The sequence below is a fragment of the Manis javanica genome, chromosome 3, assembly GCF_040802235.1.
Source record: "Manis javanica isolate MJ-LG chromosome 3, MJ_LKY, whole genome shotgun sequence".
Classification (NCBI taxonomy): domain Eukaryota; kingdom Metazoa; phylum Chordata; class Mammalia; order Pholidota; family Manidae; genus Manis; species Manis javanica.
The window spans coordinates 74,157,256-74,176,854 of record NC_133158.1 but is presented as its reverse complement, the minus strand read 5'-3'; the positions used below and the strand labels follow the sequence as shown (position 1 = coordinate 74,176,854).

Genomic DNA, 19,599 nt, shown 5'->3' with positions numbered 1-19,599 from the left:
TTCAGGATTTTTTGGAATTTTTTTCTCCCTTGAAAGTTTTGCTCTCTAGCCCTTCGTAGACAGTTGCAAGTAGAACTCTTACTTCCTGTTATTTGGGCTTCTGTTTGTTTTCTTGTTCTTTTCTTTAGTTTTATTTTTACAGGAAAACTCACTTCCTTTTCGTGCCTCTAATTTTTGCACATCCCTTCAGTTGTTGGCAAACTGAGGCCAGAGAAGAGGGTTGAGCCTCTGGCTGTCTCCCAGGAAAAGGGGGAAAGGTGCGGCTGGGGGCTCGACCTGAAGACCACAAGTCTTCGTGAACTGCTGCTGGGCGAAGGCAGCGGGGTGTAGAGGGAGGGGGTGCCCCTTCTCTACAAACGTTACGTTTTGGGTGAGGTAATGAGCTAACCTGCTGTTCTGAGGCCAGAGAAAGGCAGCTATGACAAATCTCCGGCTCTGGGCGGGGTGTGAAACGAAGAGCTGAACCGTTTTAAAGCAGGTGGGGCGGGGTGAGAACACCTGGGAGGTGGGCAGGGGAGACCCCCTTGGATTGGACACTGTGGGTTGCACTTTTTCCCGATCCCAGTGTCCGATGTGGGAAGGAAGGGCGCTCGCTCTCGAGCCCGCAGCAGAGGTGGGAGGACCAAGGTGATGTCGTTTGTGAGACGCCAAGATTCACATGCCCACAATTGGTTTTCAGTTTAACCCTCTCACCAACACGTCAAACCCAGGACCACACGCACACGCCCAGTTTCCTTTTACTTGCAGTCGCGCTGAAATTTCAGTTGGTCACCTCGGAGGACAGGTTTTTCCGAAAATGTAATTGCTCAAAAGGGAGAGGTTCCGCTTTCACCTCCGCGGAGGTTCCTTTGGCGCCTCAAGCTGGCGTTTCCAGCCCATACCCAGCCGCGCGCTTTCGGCCCCTCCAGCCACGCTGATCGGGGGGTCAGAAGCCTGCGATCCTCAGATGAGTGGTTTCCTTGAATTTTCCGGGCTGCCTTAAGCGCAAAATTCTCGGTGCGCTGTCAGCGTGTTTTAAAAGAATGGATTATGGCACTAAAAGCGCCATGTTGACTCGGGACGCGAGTCCTGGACAGCGAGTGCGCCTCCCTCGGAGCCCTCCTCCTGGCTGAGCCTAAGGCTGGCTTTGTCCCCGGGCTAAGTGACTCACCCTCCCTTCATTTCCGGAGACCTGGAGGCTGATGATCGAGTTTGTGAAACTGCCCCTGAGGTCTTTTGATCTGCAGTCGCTACGTAGTCCGCGATACATTTTAGGCACGGCAAGGCTACCTGTTTGGAAGGGAGGATGAGTATATGTATAAACCACGAAAACTGAATTCGGAGATAAAGTAAAAGTTCTCAGCATCGGAGAGAGCAAGAATCCCATTATTCTTGTAGAAAGAGCGTCAGCCTGTGGTGATATTTTGTATTGCTTTTAAAAAGTCTTGACTCGGTTATTTACAAGGAGGTGGAGCCCTGCAATGAACTCCTTCTTCACTCTGTGTGTACCCCTCTCTAGAATTTTTCTTAATTGCTTTCTGATTGATATAAGGTTTATTCCAAGACATGAACACAGGTAAAGCTTTTCAGAGGGATATTATGTTGGCAGTGTGTCAGTTTATCTCAGTAGGCCTTGGGAAAAGCATCAACCCCAATAATGTCCTTTCAAACTACCTCAGTGTTAGCTTCAAAACAGCAGACTGCTTAGTAAGCAGTAAATATTGCTTTTTCCTTGATGATTTATTTAATCCAATAACAATTTACAATTTAATGAAATACTATTTTTAGTATACCATTTTTCTAGGCTTGGTTCAAAACCATATTCACCTTTAGGCATTTGAACAAGTCATTTCACATTTTTGGGCTTCAGCTTTCTCAGGTGTTAAGTAAATGGTGTACTAAGGATCCATCTACTCTCTGAGATCTCTTCAGCTCAAAACTCTCATGACTTAAGGTAAAAGCTGATTTGGTCAAAGCAGGGTCATTATCCAATTGTGTTTTTCTAATGCTTTCAGTCTGCGCAGCCTGGACAGACACAGTTCATATCAATTGTATTACTAGAAAAATGTCAGTGGATCCCAATTGTGAAATTTCCATCTTTTTTCCTACTTCATAAACACATTATAAGATCTTGTGATTATTTCTCCAGGCTGAGCAGGAGGGTTAAAAAAAATGTGCGATGGAGAATTAGTCCCTCATTCTCCTGGGAAAAGACACATCAACAGTGGGAAAGGTTTTTAGGTCTCAAAACACCCCACTAATGTAACCCATCCCTCCTGGAAGCCTGCCTCTATTTAAACTGCATTTATAGTTCTTAGAATGAAATGTGATGGTTGATGCTATGGCTGATGGTTCATGTGACAGAGCCTTATGTACACCCTAAAGATGTTCCTAAACAAAGAAGTTGATTTGCACCATGGTTGTAAGTACAATGCAGAAGGAAATAGACATTACTAATGCTTTCCTATGGTTTTAAAATCTATAGATACAAAAAATATTTTCATGTTCAGATTCCAAACTTTCCTGACTTTTTAGAAAATTCCAACTAGATGATCTTTTAAAATAGAAATTTGGAAAAGAATGCTTGTCTACTGTTGACTTATTAAAAAATTTAGTACAAACCACTTTAATAGTCTTAAATGTTACAAAAAAATCTTTATATTGGAGTCAGTACTGTGTTCAGTTTTTAGCTATGCCGTATAAATATCCCATGTGACCTTAAGAAAGTTATTTTTCTGCTCCTTTTTATTTCCCAGCTGTAAACTTTTCTCCCTATGTAATGTGTAATGAATGCATGGTTCTGATTTGGGTGAGATTAGTATTGAAATCTAATTAGATTGCTCAGCATTTTTAATTTTTCAAGTAAAACATGCTATATAATTAAGACTTTTATTATATTGTTAATAGACTAACACTCTTTAATTTAAGCCACTTAATTATCACTTGGACCATTTTATTAAAAGCAGGCAAACGTGTTTCTTTTCTTCTCATTTTTTAAATTTCTCCCTCAAGATTCATGCAAGTAAACATAGATGTTTGTAAAATTGAGCACTGTTGAAATTGTCAGCATTAGTCAGTGTCAGATGGCAGCATTGTGTCATATAGTAGTTTAAATGCTTTATGATTGCCTTGTCTTTTATTCCCAAACACACCTCTTTCTGTTCTGGCCATTTATTTAAGCATAAAACATCATCAAAGAGTTCTAGCTCTCAGAAGCTATTAATTCAAGTAGACATATGCAGCATGTATCTCAGATATGTTGGAGAACAACATAGGTGTAGCTATGACAAAAGAGTATTTCTGTACCTCTGTGTATATGTAGAAACTTAAATTTAACTCCCCTCAAAGTATTAATTCTATTCTTCATTGTTAAGTTTTCAGGAAGACCCATGCCATTTCTTACATGTGGTGTATAAAGAAATGAACCAACTTACTGGAATACTTAAGAAAGTTTTCTTGGGAGTGATGGGTTATAAATTAGTGTTTATTTTATTATTACTTTGAGATATCAACTTTTTCATTTTCAGTCAGAAATGAAAAAGACCAGAAAAATGTCCATTTATATTTCTCATTACTTTTTTTATTAGGGCAGGATTTTCCCTTCTTTTTGCAGAGCAAAGTCAGGACTAAAATATATCTTCTATGTTTAACAAAAAGATACAGGCTATTTGACAAGGTTAGATTCTACATTTATTGCAAGTATCTCTATAGTGTACAAAATACTATCATATATATGGAGTTATTAATAATTTCATCTGGCTAGTTTCTGTTTCAATAACAATTTATATTCCCCCCTCCTTCCACCTTATTATTAGATGGACCACCATATGTATTTCAGCTCAGATTAGTTTCAAATGTGTGTGTTTGGTAATTGTTTTATAGTATCCTATTATCACAGCCTATTATTGTAGTGTATGTTCCAAGAATGAAATTAGCTTTTGTGCTTCCTCTCTTATTTATCCAGTCTGTTCTCAATTATCCATTCACAGAGAAATCAGAGTTGTGCCCAATCCAGAACAGTTTACTTAATTTGACTTTGAGTTGAGGTTCATCAATGAACATGCCAGTGTCTAGCCTTCAGAGAATTCACAATATTGCAACATTTTGAAACTAAAAATGGCAAGTTGGGGAATAGATTAATCAGAAATTAGACAGCCTCCTAACTTCTCTGGCCTGCTTTCCCCCACTTGCCATTTTTTTCCATAAGGTTTTCTCCTCTATCACTCCATGAACCATACATACATCCTGGTATATCCAAGACAGTCCTAGTTTATGCCTGATGTCCTGACTCAGTTATTAATGGCGCCCTATTTCACTCTTTACAGACTGGATGACAAAAAAATTTATGTATAGTCACCATAATCATTAATGACTTGCCTGTTTATAGGTCTGCCTTATAGAGTACCTAACTATAAGACATGTATTCCTCATTCTGATAAAGTGCATATTTCTAATCTTTTTTTATTGAAGTATCAGCAACAGTGAAGTATCAATAAGGAATCATATGCCCCTTTAATGTTAAGTATAAGAGAGATAAAGTGTTATATCCTGGAACCCCAGAATACTGTAGTGGATGTGAAACAGTATCCCCTGGCTTGGAATGGAAACCAAATTGACCTGAGATGCCAAGAAAATAATGGGGTTTTAAATTCCCCCAGGAGCTATATATATATATATATATATACTTAGTATAGAGTTATCAGTGGAAGGTCTATTTCAGTCTGATCCTGAAATCCTTTCTCAGCCAATTGCACAAGTCCCATTCTGCTCCTCTGTGAGGCTCCCCAGTAGTTCTATTATCAATTTGGATAAAAAATATATTACCAGGGCTGTCTGTAAAATTTAAGGAAGGCTTCAAGTCTTTTGTACATGTAAGCTACACTTGTATCAGTTAGATTGGTGACCTGATTTGGGGTAGTCAACAATATAGGTAGGACAATTTGTGCCAAGACTGACAATTCCTAATTAGTTACCCACACGTTACTTGGTTCAGCTGTCTCTTGAGTGTAAAACCTAAAAAAAAGGTTTTACAGAGTAAAAAAATGACCTTTTCACACAACCTAAAGGAGACCATAGTTTTGTCCTCATTAGTAGGGAAGAATGAAGGGAGAGGGCATTGGCCACTGTGGCTAACTCTTGCCAGCATATTCCCAAGTGTTGTCCTTAATAGTTGGAAGGTTTCTGAGTATGGAATTTTATCTAGCTCCAAAACAAGCAAAAATCATAAAAACAGGTCTAGTTACTCTTATTAAATTTTTGAACCACAGTGTATCAGTTAACTTGCTGCACAATAAATCACTCCAAATAAGTGGTTTAAAACAGCAAACATTTTATGTAGTTCATTATTTTGCCAGTTGGCAATTTAGTCTGGACAGTTGGGTGTTTCTGTGATTTTTGCTAGATGTCTTAATTCTTCTGTAGTTTGCTGTGGGTCAGCCTAAGCAGCTTTGCTTTTTCTGAGAGTTGGCTGGTTGTTGAGGGGGAATTGGATCTTCTCTATGCCTTTCGTTCTCTATAGGCTTTCCTAGGCTTATTCTCTTGGGGAGCAGGGTTCAGAGAGAAGGCAGAAGTGTGCAAGAGTTCTGATGAACTATCACTTCTGCCACATCTGGCTGTTGAAGACAAGCCCCAACCCAGCACAAATTCAAGGGCAGGGAAATCATCCATCTATTGCTAAAATATTGCCAAAAACACTTTTCAAAAGGTGTGGGTAACTAGGAGAGAGAATTAGGACCATTTTTGCAATCAGTTTACCTCTCATAATAATAGTGGGGGATGTGGCAGGATCCTCATTGCATATCCTTAGCTCCATATTCACAATTTACATTGTCTTCCAGGTCCTTGGACAAGAAATATGACAAATTGTGGAGGCTCAAACTGCGTCAGTAACAATACTGTTTTCTACTGCACAAATCTTAATCTTCCCCTGAAATAAAACTAGAAAGTTCAAAATGTGTGTGTGTGTGTGTGTGTGTGTGTGTGTTCTTGTATGCATATGTGTGTGAGAGAAATTTTGAAGGGTTAAAGGCATGCGCAGTTCATGGTCAGAAGCTAAAATGTAATTAAAGAAGGGTTGTTGGAAAAATGAGAAGGTGCCTTAGACGTTCATCTTGTTCAGTTTCCTTATTTGACAGCTGAGATAGATAAAGACACAAGTTAAGAGATTATCTAAAATTCAGTAACAAATTAGCCACAGTTTCTAGAGGCAACAATGTTCTTATTTATATCTAGACTCATTCATTCAATGTTTTGGAACTATAAAGAACCTTAAAATTACTTAGTTACTTGCCTAAGGTCACAATGTTGGCCAATCCAGGATTAAAACTCATATGAATTCACTATTTAACATATATAACAGCATTCCACAAATATTTATTGAGGGCTCAGTATGTGCAAAGCATTGTGCTTGGTACTGGGGATACTTCAGTAAAGTAGCTACTAGATTGTCAAGGTCCTATAACTCCCAGAAGTTATGTTCTCTCTCAGAAACAGTCGTTAGTCAACTAATTATGTAAATACCTTCTACAAGTTTTGGTAAGTACTGCAAGGACAAACAGAGAACATTTTATATCACAATGGCCAGATTTGGTCTGGAGTTTAGGAAGAAATCAGAAAGTTTCTTTCAGGAAGTGATATGTGAGGTATGTGCTAAAGAATAATCAAGTAAAAGATACTGGCTGAGAGAATATCGTGAGTGAAGATGCTAAGGTCTGAAGGAACATACTTTCTAACTCCTGGAAGTAACTAGGAATTCTTTAAAGTTGTTCAAATATGTCCTGTAATTTTCCTAATTTACTTATCAGTTGTGGGGTTCAGAAGAGGATTTCTTCTCAAGTACTCATGTACTAGGAAATATTTGCATATACACATCCCCAACTAAAAAAATTAAGTAGGAACGTACCATGCACATCATTTTTTACCTTTCCCTTTCATTTAGTAGCACATTTTGGAGATTAAGAGATTATTCCATATCCATACATAAACTCTATCTCATTTTTCAATGTAGCCTTTTAGATTTTATTGTATGTACCATAATTAATTTAACCATTCCCTGTTTCTTGGAAATGTAGATTGTCTCCAATCTTTTTTATTACAAATACTACATCAGTGAACATCCTAATACATGTTCTTGTCCATGTGTGCAGTTATGTTGGTAGGAGAATGTCATGGAAGTGAAATTGCTGAATCAAAAATATGTGCAATTTTCCTTTAGAAAGAAGTCCTAAAATTACAGTTCAAAGAGTATATGCTGTATTATATATTTGAAAGCTGCTAAGAGAATAGATCTTAAAAGTTCTCATCACAAGAAAAACTATACATGGTGATGGATGTTAATTTGTAATCATTTTGCAATATGTACATATATCATATCATATTGTACACCTAAAACTAATATAATGTTATGTCAATTTTATCTCAATAAAAAAAGTGTATCTTTAAAAAAAATCCCAACAAAAGTATTTAGAGATGTCCCTTCCTCATACTTCCTCCATAACTATGTTATTGATACAGCTTCTTAAAAAAACATAATAGGTTGGTTCTTGCTTATTTAAAGCTTATGGGAAAAAATGAGAATTATAGGAGTAATGGGCACAAACACTCACAAGGCAAAAGTTACAGATAAATTGGTGCCTAACTTCATTAAACATGAGATGGGGCCAAAAATGAGGACAACAGGTGTATTTATTACCTCTACATAAGATGGCTAATTTGTAAAACATCAACTATGTAATTTTAAGTCATATTTTCTTCTATTTTGGAAGATTCATACTCTTCCAAAGTATGAGATCAGATTACCTGAAGCAGGGGATTGAGACACAACATGTGAGTTTTAAGAATAGTTGATATTTTTGATTACACAAATGGTTTTCAGATGTTTATGTTAGTTCACTCTAGGTACAGTATACATTGTGTGGGTGGTCTAACCGTGCTATTTTGCAAACCCTGTATGATAGATTTTACTAAACACACTTCACTTATTTTAAAGCAAATCATATTTTGAACAGTTTTTCTAGCAAATTTGTTTTAACAGGCTTGTCAAAATTGCTTATGAGCCAGTGAAAAGTACCATCTTCTGTAAATTTATAAAAAACATTAAATGTATTTCACCTTGTAATTTTTGGACTTATTATGGAGAGGAGTAAAACATATTTTTATAGCCACTTTTATATAGAAAAACTGTAACAATATGTATAGGAAAAGTATTCAACAGGAATATGCTGAAGATATTTTTTGATATATTTTTTACTGAAGTATAGTTGATCTACAGTATTATATTGGTTTCAAGTATACAATATAGTGATTCTACCATTATATATATATATATTATTAAATGTTCACCCCAACTAGTGTAGTTACTGTCAACATAGATGTTATACAACTATTGACTGTATTCTCTATCCTTCTTTTATCCCCATGTCTAATTTATATTATGATTGAGATTTTGTGCCACTTTAGCCCCTTCACAAGGCAAATAATATTCATAATGGAGTTAATATCAGTATGCATATACTGTAATTCCATGAATAAAGCAGTTTCTGCCTAGGACATAGTTTTAAATGTTCAAATTTGTGACATTTATAATTTATTCTGCAAGCATATTCTTTACCTGGTAATAAGTATGATACTTTCCAAGAAAAATGTTTAGGTTGGTTATAAGACATAGGTTTTATATTTTTACTGAGATGGTCATGGCTCTAAATATGAATAATGCTTTTGCTATCAGATCTCAGAGTAAAATGTAATACAATTTGGATTCCCTGTAGAATTAATCCCCTACTTACCTCAACCCCAGTGGGTGGTAATCTAGCTCTCAAACAGAAATTTTCTTTTAGGAATGACTGTTTAGTATAAGATAAAATTGTTTTTCTTATCATACTAGAATGACAAATAAGTACTTGTATATTAAAACAAAACATGCATCTGCACAGCGGTTTTTCTCTTTGCTGATAAGAAATATGTCTCTTTTCTAAAATAAAAGATAAAACAGCAAAAAAGAGTAGTTTCAGGGTCGGGTTTGGAGGTTATCATTTTTTAGAATTTATCCAAAATGTTTGGTTGAAAGGATTTCAACTGCCTGAGTAGTGATCTTTTTGTAGACATGATGGCTGTTCTTCAATGATATAGACTGTCAATGCTCACAGATTTCACAGACTCTCAATATATAGAAAAGATTCAGAGCGCTATATTGATTTCTAACTCTTGTCTCTCTTTTCTCATTTGTAAAATAAGGATATCTATACTATCAAGTTCATTTGATACAGATATTCAATAAGGTAATGAGGGTATGGAGCATTTTTCACTGCCTGACACATAGTATAGATATAGACTCTGACCCAACAATAATTATTATGAATCAGTATCATTTTTCAGTAACTGTAATATAATAATGTCAGTTTATTCATGTCAGCAAAATATGTGAACTACCTCATTTTACTGAAATTATTTCACAGATATTAAGACTATGAAACATCCTATTAAGAATATGAATTCCAATTTTGTAATGGAAACCCAAAAATGTACTGTGATGGAACCAAAATATATCTTCCAGTTTTATCAACTCAAAGAAAACAAAAGAATAACACAAATTGAAAGTTATAGCCTTAAGGTGTAATTTCCTGCAAATAAAAACCATTAAGAAAAAAAAGAATGTTCTAAAATTATAAGGACGTGTAATTTACAATATTATTCTTAGAAACTGATATTGTACATGTTTCAACAGTTTGAAAGATATTAGACCTTAGGAAGAGAAAAATTTTAATGGAGCCATTTTGATGATAGAATTATGATTCTAAATACAAGCCACATTTTTCTGAACTCTAATTCAATAGAGGGAGCTCCACTACTTTTATGAGAACTGTAGGATGCTTCTATTTATTATGATTTCCTGATAATCTGTAATTTAACAGCATAATTATTAAAAATCTGTCATTTTATTATTAATAATATTTTAGAAATTGAATAATCCCTTATTTATTAATAGGATTAAAAATGCTAATACAAATAATGTATGTTTTTATAGTTTTTAGCTCTCTGTACCCTCTGGATAATAAATCACTAGATGAAATTAAAGTAGGTATACTCTTGAGAAGTATTCTTTAATATATCAAGGCATCAGAGTTTATTTCCAATGATAAAATAATGAATATTTTTGATACTACTTTTGTGTTATCTGTAAAGCGAGAACAGTTATAAATTTGAATGAGAGAGGGAAAATAGCTGATATTTTTCTCAGTTAACTTTGTCTAGATTGTTAATCAAATGATTATAGATTTCTCTACGGTAGCAGTCTGTATTTCAACATCTTCCTATCTTATTTTCCCAATAAACCCTTAATTTAGATAACTCCAACTGTATTTTCAATATAAGTTGATATCCACTTATGTGTGATCCTGACAAATCATGTACCTTTTATAAGATTCCCTTTTGTTATGGAAGTATTGTACTGCATGATTTCTAAGGTCTATTAAAAATTCTGATTAAAAATTGTACATTGATTTGGAAAAATTTGTATAGGTTTGAATCAGTGGTGAACAATAACTTTTGCTAGAGGTGCAATTAAGAAAAGTATTTAAATGATCTTCATTTTTAAAATTCAAAATGGAAATAATTTTATTGAGTTCTACAGAAAACTGCATAATCCTTCATATTAGATCTCCTAATTCACTACTAAAATGCTATCAGTTAAAGAAATGGCACAGTTCTCCAGCATGTTTGAGAATTGCCAACACAGAGACAGCTTTTAAACATTTCATACTGAAATTAGATACCTTCTCTTATGGCAGAGCCAGGAGGGCAACCTGGTGATTGAGGCTTGTAGCTTATTCATTATACTTTTAAGCATTCTTTAGAGTTAAGTGCTCATTTTATTGTGTTTACTTTCGATTGTAGAATAGAGTTTGAGAATGTGGCTTCTGGAGCCAAACTGTGGTTTTGAAACCTGCTTCTTTACTCTTCATCCTGCCAGCCAGGGGACATTGGGCAAGTTGCTTAATCCCTCTTCTGTTCTAATCTGTACAGTAGGGATAAACTTATTCAATAGTGTGATTGTTAAATAATAAGCTCTCCAGAAATTGTTAATATTATTCAAGTATTTGATCTCAGTTAATCATTCTACTGTCCCCAAAATATGATTACAAGCCCAGTTTATTCCCGTGAGTATGCAAAGATGAGATGCCCTAGTTGTTCAATTATAAAATAGCCAGCTGTAGCTCTTCCTACTCCACCTTTTTCCCACTGAAATAGAATATGAATGAGAGTGATATCATTGTTATTTATTGGGCATAACCTTGAATCTACTCAACTTAAAAAAACAAGTCATGCACAAACTCCTAGACTTTACCCATTAATTATTAGTATCATATTCATTATGACATAATTCTTATCTGATAGTGAAATACCATTGCACTGCAATACTGAGGCTGAAATCTAAAGGTAAATTTACAGGTAAAACTGAGACATCTTGCAGGCTGAGGTCACAGTGTCTGTGAACATATTGTTTTAGGTCATTAGTATGAGTAGGCCAGAGGTAACTTAGGAGTAAGGGTGTATGTGCTTAAAAGACAGATATACATAGACTCTGTAGATTCAGAGTAAAATGAATATTCTATTGTGATGAAATATTTTAAGGAAGTAAAAAAAATAAACATAGTCTAACAGATTTCCTAAACTTTAGCCTAGCCCCCTTCCGCTCTCTTTTATCTGCCTTCAAAATGATATATAAATAAAATCTTATAACTGCTTTGCTTAAAACATTTTCATGACTCCCCATTACAAGGATAAGATAAAACACAAACTTCTTAGGCACAGTCCTTAAGGTTCTTCTTATATTTCTCAACACAGCCTTTCCTGAAATTCTATGCTTCTGCCATACTTCTCAGTGTGCCCTGGCTTTCTTGTTTCTGGTTGGTTATTCATGTCACTCTCTTATTCTAGTCCCTGTCTCCTTCACATTCTTCCTTTCCCCTTTCCTTTGCCGGAATAACTAGTACACCCGTGTTTCAGAATACACCTGCTCCAGAAATTCTGTCCTGATGTTCCTAACGTGTCCTTCCTCTGCAGTTCCAGAACTCATTTATTTCACTTATTGCCTAGTGCCTATTTATTCTTGACACTCTTTGCATAGAGCATTTTTGTGTTCCTGGAGACAGGGGCAATGTCTTCTTAATATTTTTTCTACTCAGTGTCTACTGATATATAATATATCCCCAGTGTATATGATGATTGAATAGATTAGTGGAAATTAGAAATCTTGATTATTAATGAAGCCTATTTAAAATTAGAGCATATATCCACATATGAATAGGAAATATATATACTGAGATAATTTTTCGATTGCTTTTAACAATTTAATTAGAGAATGATAAATCTCTTGAATTATGGTTAAAAAAAAAACAGATATAGTAGTTGCCATATTCTACCCAAGCTATGCAAAATGAAGTATAAAAAGAACTGGAACAAAGTTAGTCTAATTTTTCTTCCAAGTGCCAATTCAGGCTAATAAGATAAAAACCTTAATAACTGTATTCTTCTAGAGTTTCCATAGACATTGAACATTAAATGCAAGATCATTAGAGAAATACAGACATTTACTTAATTTATTTTTAAAATTGTAGGTTTTTTTAGGATAATGGTTGGAACACATTGTCAATAGACTGGTATTGTCAAAAATAACTGGCAATATTTTTATTTCTCTTATTTTGAATTCCTAAACCTTTGGGTCAGAGCGTTTTCCTGCATTTGGCAAAAATTCTATAGAAAAGATTTCATGAGGCGTTTGATCAGTCAAACAGCCAATATTTAATATATTTGTGCCATTGAAAATACACGTGTATTGTCAGCCATGCCTTGGATGGTATTAATGGTAGAATATCAGTGAATTTGGAGAAAATTTGGTGTTACTTTTACAAAAGTATTTTCTATTGAAAGATTTGTAAGATTCAGACACAAAAGAAAATTCATGAAAATTTTAAAAGATTTCATTTTTACTGAAAAATTAAAACCTTGTGCTCTTGAAACTAACATTATAAGAAGCAAGCTATTAGTAATAAAGAGAAAAACTGCAGAATTAGACTTGATTACAGTATCTCATTTGATGGTGTTTGATAGCTGGAAGCTTAGTAGTTCTAAGTCTCTCGGATATCTTTTCTCTGGACAAAATCATCTTAAATCCTATAAACTTTTTACTTAAAGCCTTTTTGAAAAGCCTTGATTATATATTTGCTTTACTTTGTATCCTTCCCAGTCATTGTGAATTTTAACTTCTGTTTTCTGTCTTTATTCTCTCATTCCCCATAGAGAACCTTGATAGCAAATTTTTACTTATGTGGTTTGATAGTCAAAGTTGTCTCCCAAATCCCCACCCAGAAATTCTAATATTTTTCTCATGTAAGAGACATTGTCCAGATAAACCAATACAAGTACAGCATTTTGTCAATGATAGTTCCCATTCTTTTAAAACTTGCTATACTACATGCACAGTAGTGCTTTTCAAAAGAATGGCCTGTATTTGTATAATCAATTTTTAGTTTCACAACAAAGTTTAAAAATTTTTTGAATTACAAAAATCTAAGCTCACATTTAGCCTTTTCAGTCTAGGACTTTGAATGCAGTATAACATATGTGTCCTTAATGTGTCCTATATAGAGCTTCCATAGACATTGAACATTAAATGCAAGATCATTAGAGAAATACAGATATTTACTTAACTTATTTTTTAAATTGTAGGTTATGAAAAACACACATAGTCAGTGTAAAGGAATTATCAAATAAAAGCCCAGCAAGTGGGTCTTTCTCTTTCTGTTAATATATAAACTGGTTGGGCCATATCAATGACCTGTCAAAGGTCTGAATTAATCGAATAGGCTATATGACATTTTTTTTTCAACCTCTTCTACTACTTGAAAAAATGTTACCCATTCCTATGACAAATATTGCCTGGATTCTTTGCATCTAATATAGGTTTCACATTAACAATGTTGGGACCCAACAAAATAATCTTCCTATAAACATAAGATACTTATCAATAACAGCACTCTCAATTTTCCATGGCAACAGAACCTAAGGTTAATGTGGTGAACTAATTTTCATTATCAATAAACCCTATTCTTTGTAAATAGATTTAAAAAGTTAAGTTTTATGGTAAAGGATGTGGTCACAGGTAAAGTGAGTGTTTTGTAAAAGCTGTAACGGAGAAGTGATCTTAAGGGGGCAGCTTTTATTGCTGAGAGAGGAGGTACAGGAGGGAATCAGAGAAATTCTCTACAGAGAGAAAAGAAAGAAAAGACTGGGAAGCTAGCATGAAAAGGACATTTCTATTTAAAAAAATTGTATTCACACAGATTATTTACATGACCTAGTAGCATAACACTATAAAACAATTTTTCTTTTCCTGCTTTGATGAGACACCTAATTGATAACATATTCTAGTAATTCCTAATTTGAATTTCTCTTCTCATTAACAATTACTTAATTTTTTTTTCTAAGAGGGAAGAGCAATGGTGGGCAAGAAAGTTTTTAGAGAAATTCTGATGCAAAGCTCTCATAAAATTCAGAGAATTATTGAGCAAAGTTAACAGTGCTTATCAAATTCTGCAATAGCAGAATGTGAATTCATGGTTCTTTATTAGTTTAGGAATCTGAATGGGATCAGTTTGCTTAATTCTAGAGATAAACTAAAGTTACATGAAGTAATGTTAGGGAATATAATTTAATAGTAAATTACATAAGTACACAATGTATCTGTCAGTTTCCAACTGAGTGTATCTGTGTACACTCAGATCTGTGGTGAGTGCAGAAGGCTTGTTTGTACAGGTTCAATTCCATAACTGAGCCAGTGAGAATCTAATAAGACATTGTTTTTGAAACTACTCCTCAACAGATCAATGGAGCATATATTATTAATATACTATTGAATGATCTGCTCTAAACCCAGGGATGAGTGGGCCTGAAAAAAGATTTGAGAATTGAGCTTCTCCTTTCCTCCACCCAAAGAGTGGGGTTGGGGCTGACATAGAGTTTGCCTCCTGTGGTTGCAGAGAGAGTTAAAATTAGGGAAATGAGTATAACGGAGAGATGAGTGGGTGAATACTCAGATTCTGGAAAGGGAAGTCTGATAGGTGCATACTTCTGAAGGAACAAGAAATGGATATTACAAAAGCAGAATTAGAAAGACAAAAATGAATCAGTGATACATCTTTAGTTAGAACAGGTGCCGTTTTTGGAATCAACTACACAATGGTTCCATGCATGGGCCAGCTAAATAGAAATATTCAAGGCCAGCATAAACTGCAGATTTGGTCCTAGTTACAGGTTCCCTCCTTTGGTTTATTCACAAATAGAGCCCAGTGAAATCCATTTTCATTATGTAGGGACATTACTCCCCATGAACAGATTTTAGAAGACTTTCCCCACATCCTACCTTCCTACACCTTTTCCCTAGGGGCCTTCAACCCTATACATTAGACTCTGCTTTCTGACAGCCTAGCCTCGGCCTATCATCATATTAAAGTAAATATATTTACTTTATATATATTTAGTTGCTTTCTTAGTGAGTTGTGGATTTTTTCTGTAAAAAATTACAATTGTATAGAAAGGTATGTTACATTCTTTCCTATTGAGTTAGGCACATTTAAGCATGTCTGTTTGGAAACAAAGCCCTAATTCAGGAACTACCAATTGACTAGTATCATTTTATTCCTTTTTCAAGCACACTCCCCAGTGTTTACAACGCTATCCTTATCAACTTAACTCTTTAATGTGAAAACAAAAGTCGAAGGTAGTCTGAGTAAATCACTCGGTAAGTATTATTTTCTCAGTCGTTTCAATCTCACTCTGGTTAACATCATAGTAAATGTTGATGATATTTCAAATTGATAAATTTTGAGTTTTGTGTCCTCTTTTTACCCCAGAGCACTTTCTAAATAGAGATTTAGAGATTTCTCCATAAGAGAAATTGAATAACTGAACAATCACTGTATTTTCCACACCAGTATTTGGTAGCAATCAGGGTAAGCTTCCAAATGAGTTTGCTATAGAAATAGTGGGAGGAAATAAAAATAAAATAATTCTCCCCACCCATCAAAAAAAAACTCATCAAACAAATCCCAGAAACACATCAAACATAAGATCATCTTTTGCTTTACTTTTTTATTGGCTATTTACTTTGCCTTCTGGTAATATTGCCCAATCTATTAGCTTTTTCTCTTTAGATGTCTGCAGGATACAGACTGTACTTCTAAGTCTTAACAAATCACATTGATTCTCACAACAGAACCAGTGAGTACTTGTTAACCACATTAACTACATTGTTAAATATAGTTGCTTCACAAATAATAAAATAAAATGAAAAAGAAGTTAAGGAAATAGGCCCCATTCTAACAGTCCATACAGTCCACTAACTTCACTGTTTTGTAATTAAACTGGAAAACATTTAGTAGTAAATGTTGGTTTATCATTATTGAATCAGTAGCAGTAACTAGGATCGTTGTCAAGTTAATAACAGTGACCAGGAACTGTCCTTCTCTGTGAGGCGTGACTGCCAGTAATCAATGGCAGTGATAGAGAAGACTGAAGAGGAAATATGAGCTTCAGGTTTCAGTTCTGCCTTTGTCAGCCGTCTTAGGATTTTGGTTAGTCACTTCGTATTTCTGTTTTCTGTTTCTTTGCTTGTTCAATGATGATATTAAGCTATAACTGTGATTCCTTTCTTCCATGTGATTATGAGCATTCTGTAATTTTAGTTCATTGCCAAATAAAAATGATCTTTGCATTGTTCTTTTTGTACTATTTATACTTCCTTTTACTCATCACTATGCTAAGTTAAGAGCTAACCATGTAATATTTTACAGATTGAAATTTCCAGTCACAGTGAACCATAAATAAAATAATTGAGCTATAGAAATAAAAAATACAATATAGGCAAGCATTAACTGAATATGAAGTTGTAATAGACAAGGAGGAATACAACTACTAATTCAACACTGAAAAAATATCATGAGAGCGCAATGTTTTTTTCAGTCCTTATATTGTAACTAAAGATACAGAAAAGTTGGATTTGCTTCAAAGTAAAATAAAACAAAGAAATTGACTAAACCTTATAGAACACAGGTCTATGAGGAAGGGTTAAAGTCTGAAAAAGGAAGTGGTAAAGGGTGAATTAATAGCTGTGATGAGAATACTGATCCATGATCCCATCTCCACAGACAGCTGTCCCCCAACAATAATAACAAAACAGGATTCAACCAATGAAAGAAAAAGCCAGTTCCTTGACTTTTAATTTGCTGCAGTTGGAGAAGACTTATCTATCTGTGATAGTGTTACAAAATGTTACAGCCACGTGCATGTTTGGAGTGTTTCATTTGTATCCCATGTTCCACGCAGAGATTTTCTGATACCTTTTTCAAGTTAGAGATCAATATGAAAGGATAAATGCTTCATTTTTCTTATCTGTAAAGTGATAGGAAGAAACCGAAACTTAAGATTCCATTTGGTTCAAATTGCTTATGATTTTTGGGTGTTGGGATGTTGGATCTAACATTAGCTTAATTTGATTATAATCCTCCTAGGAAAACTTGGTTCAAGAACCAGGCTTTTCTTTTTCTTCTAAAATATAAAATGGATGTATTTTGAATTTAATAATTAGATTCTGCATGGATCTAACCACACCCTTGCTCTTGAGGGCTCAAAGTCTTGTGACTTTACATTAAACATTTAGCAACTATAAACTGAATAGTTACATTAAGGATTTTGTGAAAGGAAAGAGGATGAATGAGTAACTGAAATAGTGGGCAATGTCTATAGGTCAGTGTATCTGTAAAATGAAAGGAATAATAATAATTGTATCAGAGGTTTGTTGGAAGAACTTAGAAAATCCTTTTAAAGTGGTTAGCAAAGTGAGTGTGGCAAGTAGTACAGGCTTCAGAAATGTTAGCTGCCATTATTGTCAACATCTTAAGCTGAACGCTTCAACGTACTGTGCCTCCCAAGGAAAAGTTCAAATATGACACATACTCAAATGTAGTAGAAAAGAGGAAAAAGTTTCCATGGAAAATGGAAAATTATTGCACTAGTTTTCTTTATCCTTATTTATTAAGAAATGTAAGGATAAATAGAAAGAAAAAAGGGTTGGCAGAACATTGTGTATAGTATATGCTCATTTTCATGTATGTGTATTTAAACAGACACAATCATTTAACATGGCTGTGTGTATATAGATATTTTTTCTTAAAAAAAACATTCAAGAACTGTTAATAATGGCTAGCTCTAAAAAGGAGGTCTGGAAATATGAGACAGGAAGGAAGCCATTTTTTTAAAACTACATACTCATGTGATTTGAATGTTTGTATTAATCTTAACGAAACTACTACCGCAAAGATTATTGTAACAATGCTGTTACTACCAAAACTAGAAAAGATACCCTTCCCAAGTGGTCATTTGCTTTTTTGAATCGAGAAATTTGGACATTTAGTTAGACATGGTGCTATCCATAATTATGAAATTTTAGAAAAACAATTATACTCATTTTTATACATTTCTTCCTTCTTTTCCTTCCTTTGGCATATGAAAGTTTTCTGATTTACTACAGTAAACCTACAAACATACTGGAATTAAAATGATCCTTCATTTTTATTGACATTAAAAAAAATACTGATCCACATTTAAATTTAAATCACGCTTAAGATGAGATTGCAGAGTTTGCTTGTTGATTGGTATTTTGAAGTGATTTGCAAATATAAAATTGTAAGCCAACATGATGTCTGCTAAAAGATTGCTTAAACATACTGTTAACAAATTCACACCTGTGATGGCAAGTGAGTATGAGAAGCCAAAAAAAAAAAAAAACGAATTCAAATTTTGTATCAGTAATAATTTTCTGACACCAAAAGTTGTTGGACCACGTTTAATGGAATGGATTATTTTAGAAGATCTCAACATAGTAGTCGTGGAGAATGTTTTCTAGATTCTTATGATCCCAATCATTAGGCTGTGATCAAACTCGTTTGTTTATGGTGCATACTTATACTCTTACAGTTCACAATACAAATAAGCTTAGCTTATTCCTGATGGAAAGAAATTTGTTTAATATTGCTTAATTTGGTGTCTGACTTGAGAGACTTGGAGACCATTGTTCAGGAATATTATTGAGGCATATTTACAAATAAAATACATTGTAAAAGTGAATTACACAAATGAAACATATTATCCAGATTTAGAATTCTTTGATTTCTGGTTATCATCTAGAACTATATTTCTGCAGTGTAAGTAAAAATTCAACAATGGAAGAACAAAATGAAAAAAACCTACTTATTTCTGTGAAACTTCATGTAAGATTTCTGCATGATTTGAAATTTATATCATCCACATTTTAATTTTAAACTGAATTATGTATAGATAATTTTAAATTTTGGGAAGTAGTAAGAATTGTACTGTTGTTACTTTTTGCCTGTTACGTTAAATAGCACCTCATAAATTGAAGCTAGAAGCTTCAGGAATCATAGCATATAGAAAATACTGTATTGCCTATTTTTATCAACCAGAAAAATTTAAAGCATAGATATCTAGAAGTAAAACATTTTTGTTATTTTAATTTAAGGAGTTGTTTGAGAAGTGGTGTAATATTAA

General features: G+C 34.1%; 1 protein-coding gene across 5 annotated transcripts in view; it reads left to right on the top strand.

The window, feature by feature from the left end:
- The window catches only part of ALCAM (activated leukocyte cell adhesion molecule), a 207,132-nt gene that overhangs the window by 2,023 nt on the left and 185,510 nt on the right, over positions 1 to 19,599 (top strand). The gene's annotated exons all lie outside the window — the stretch shown is intronic.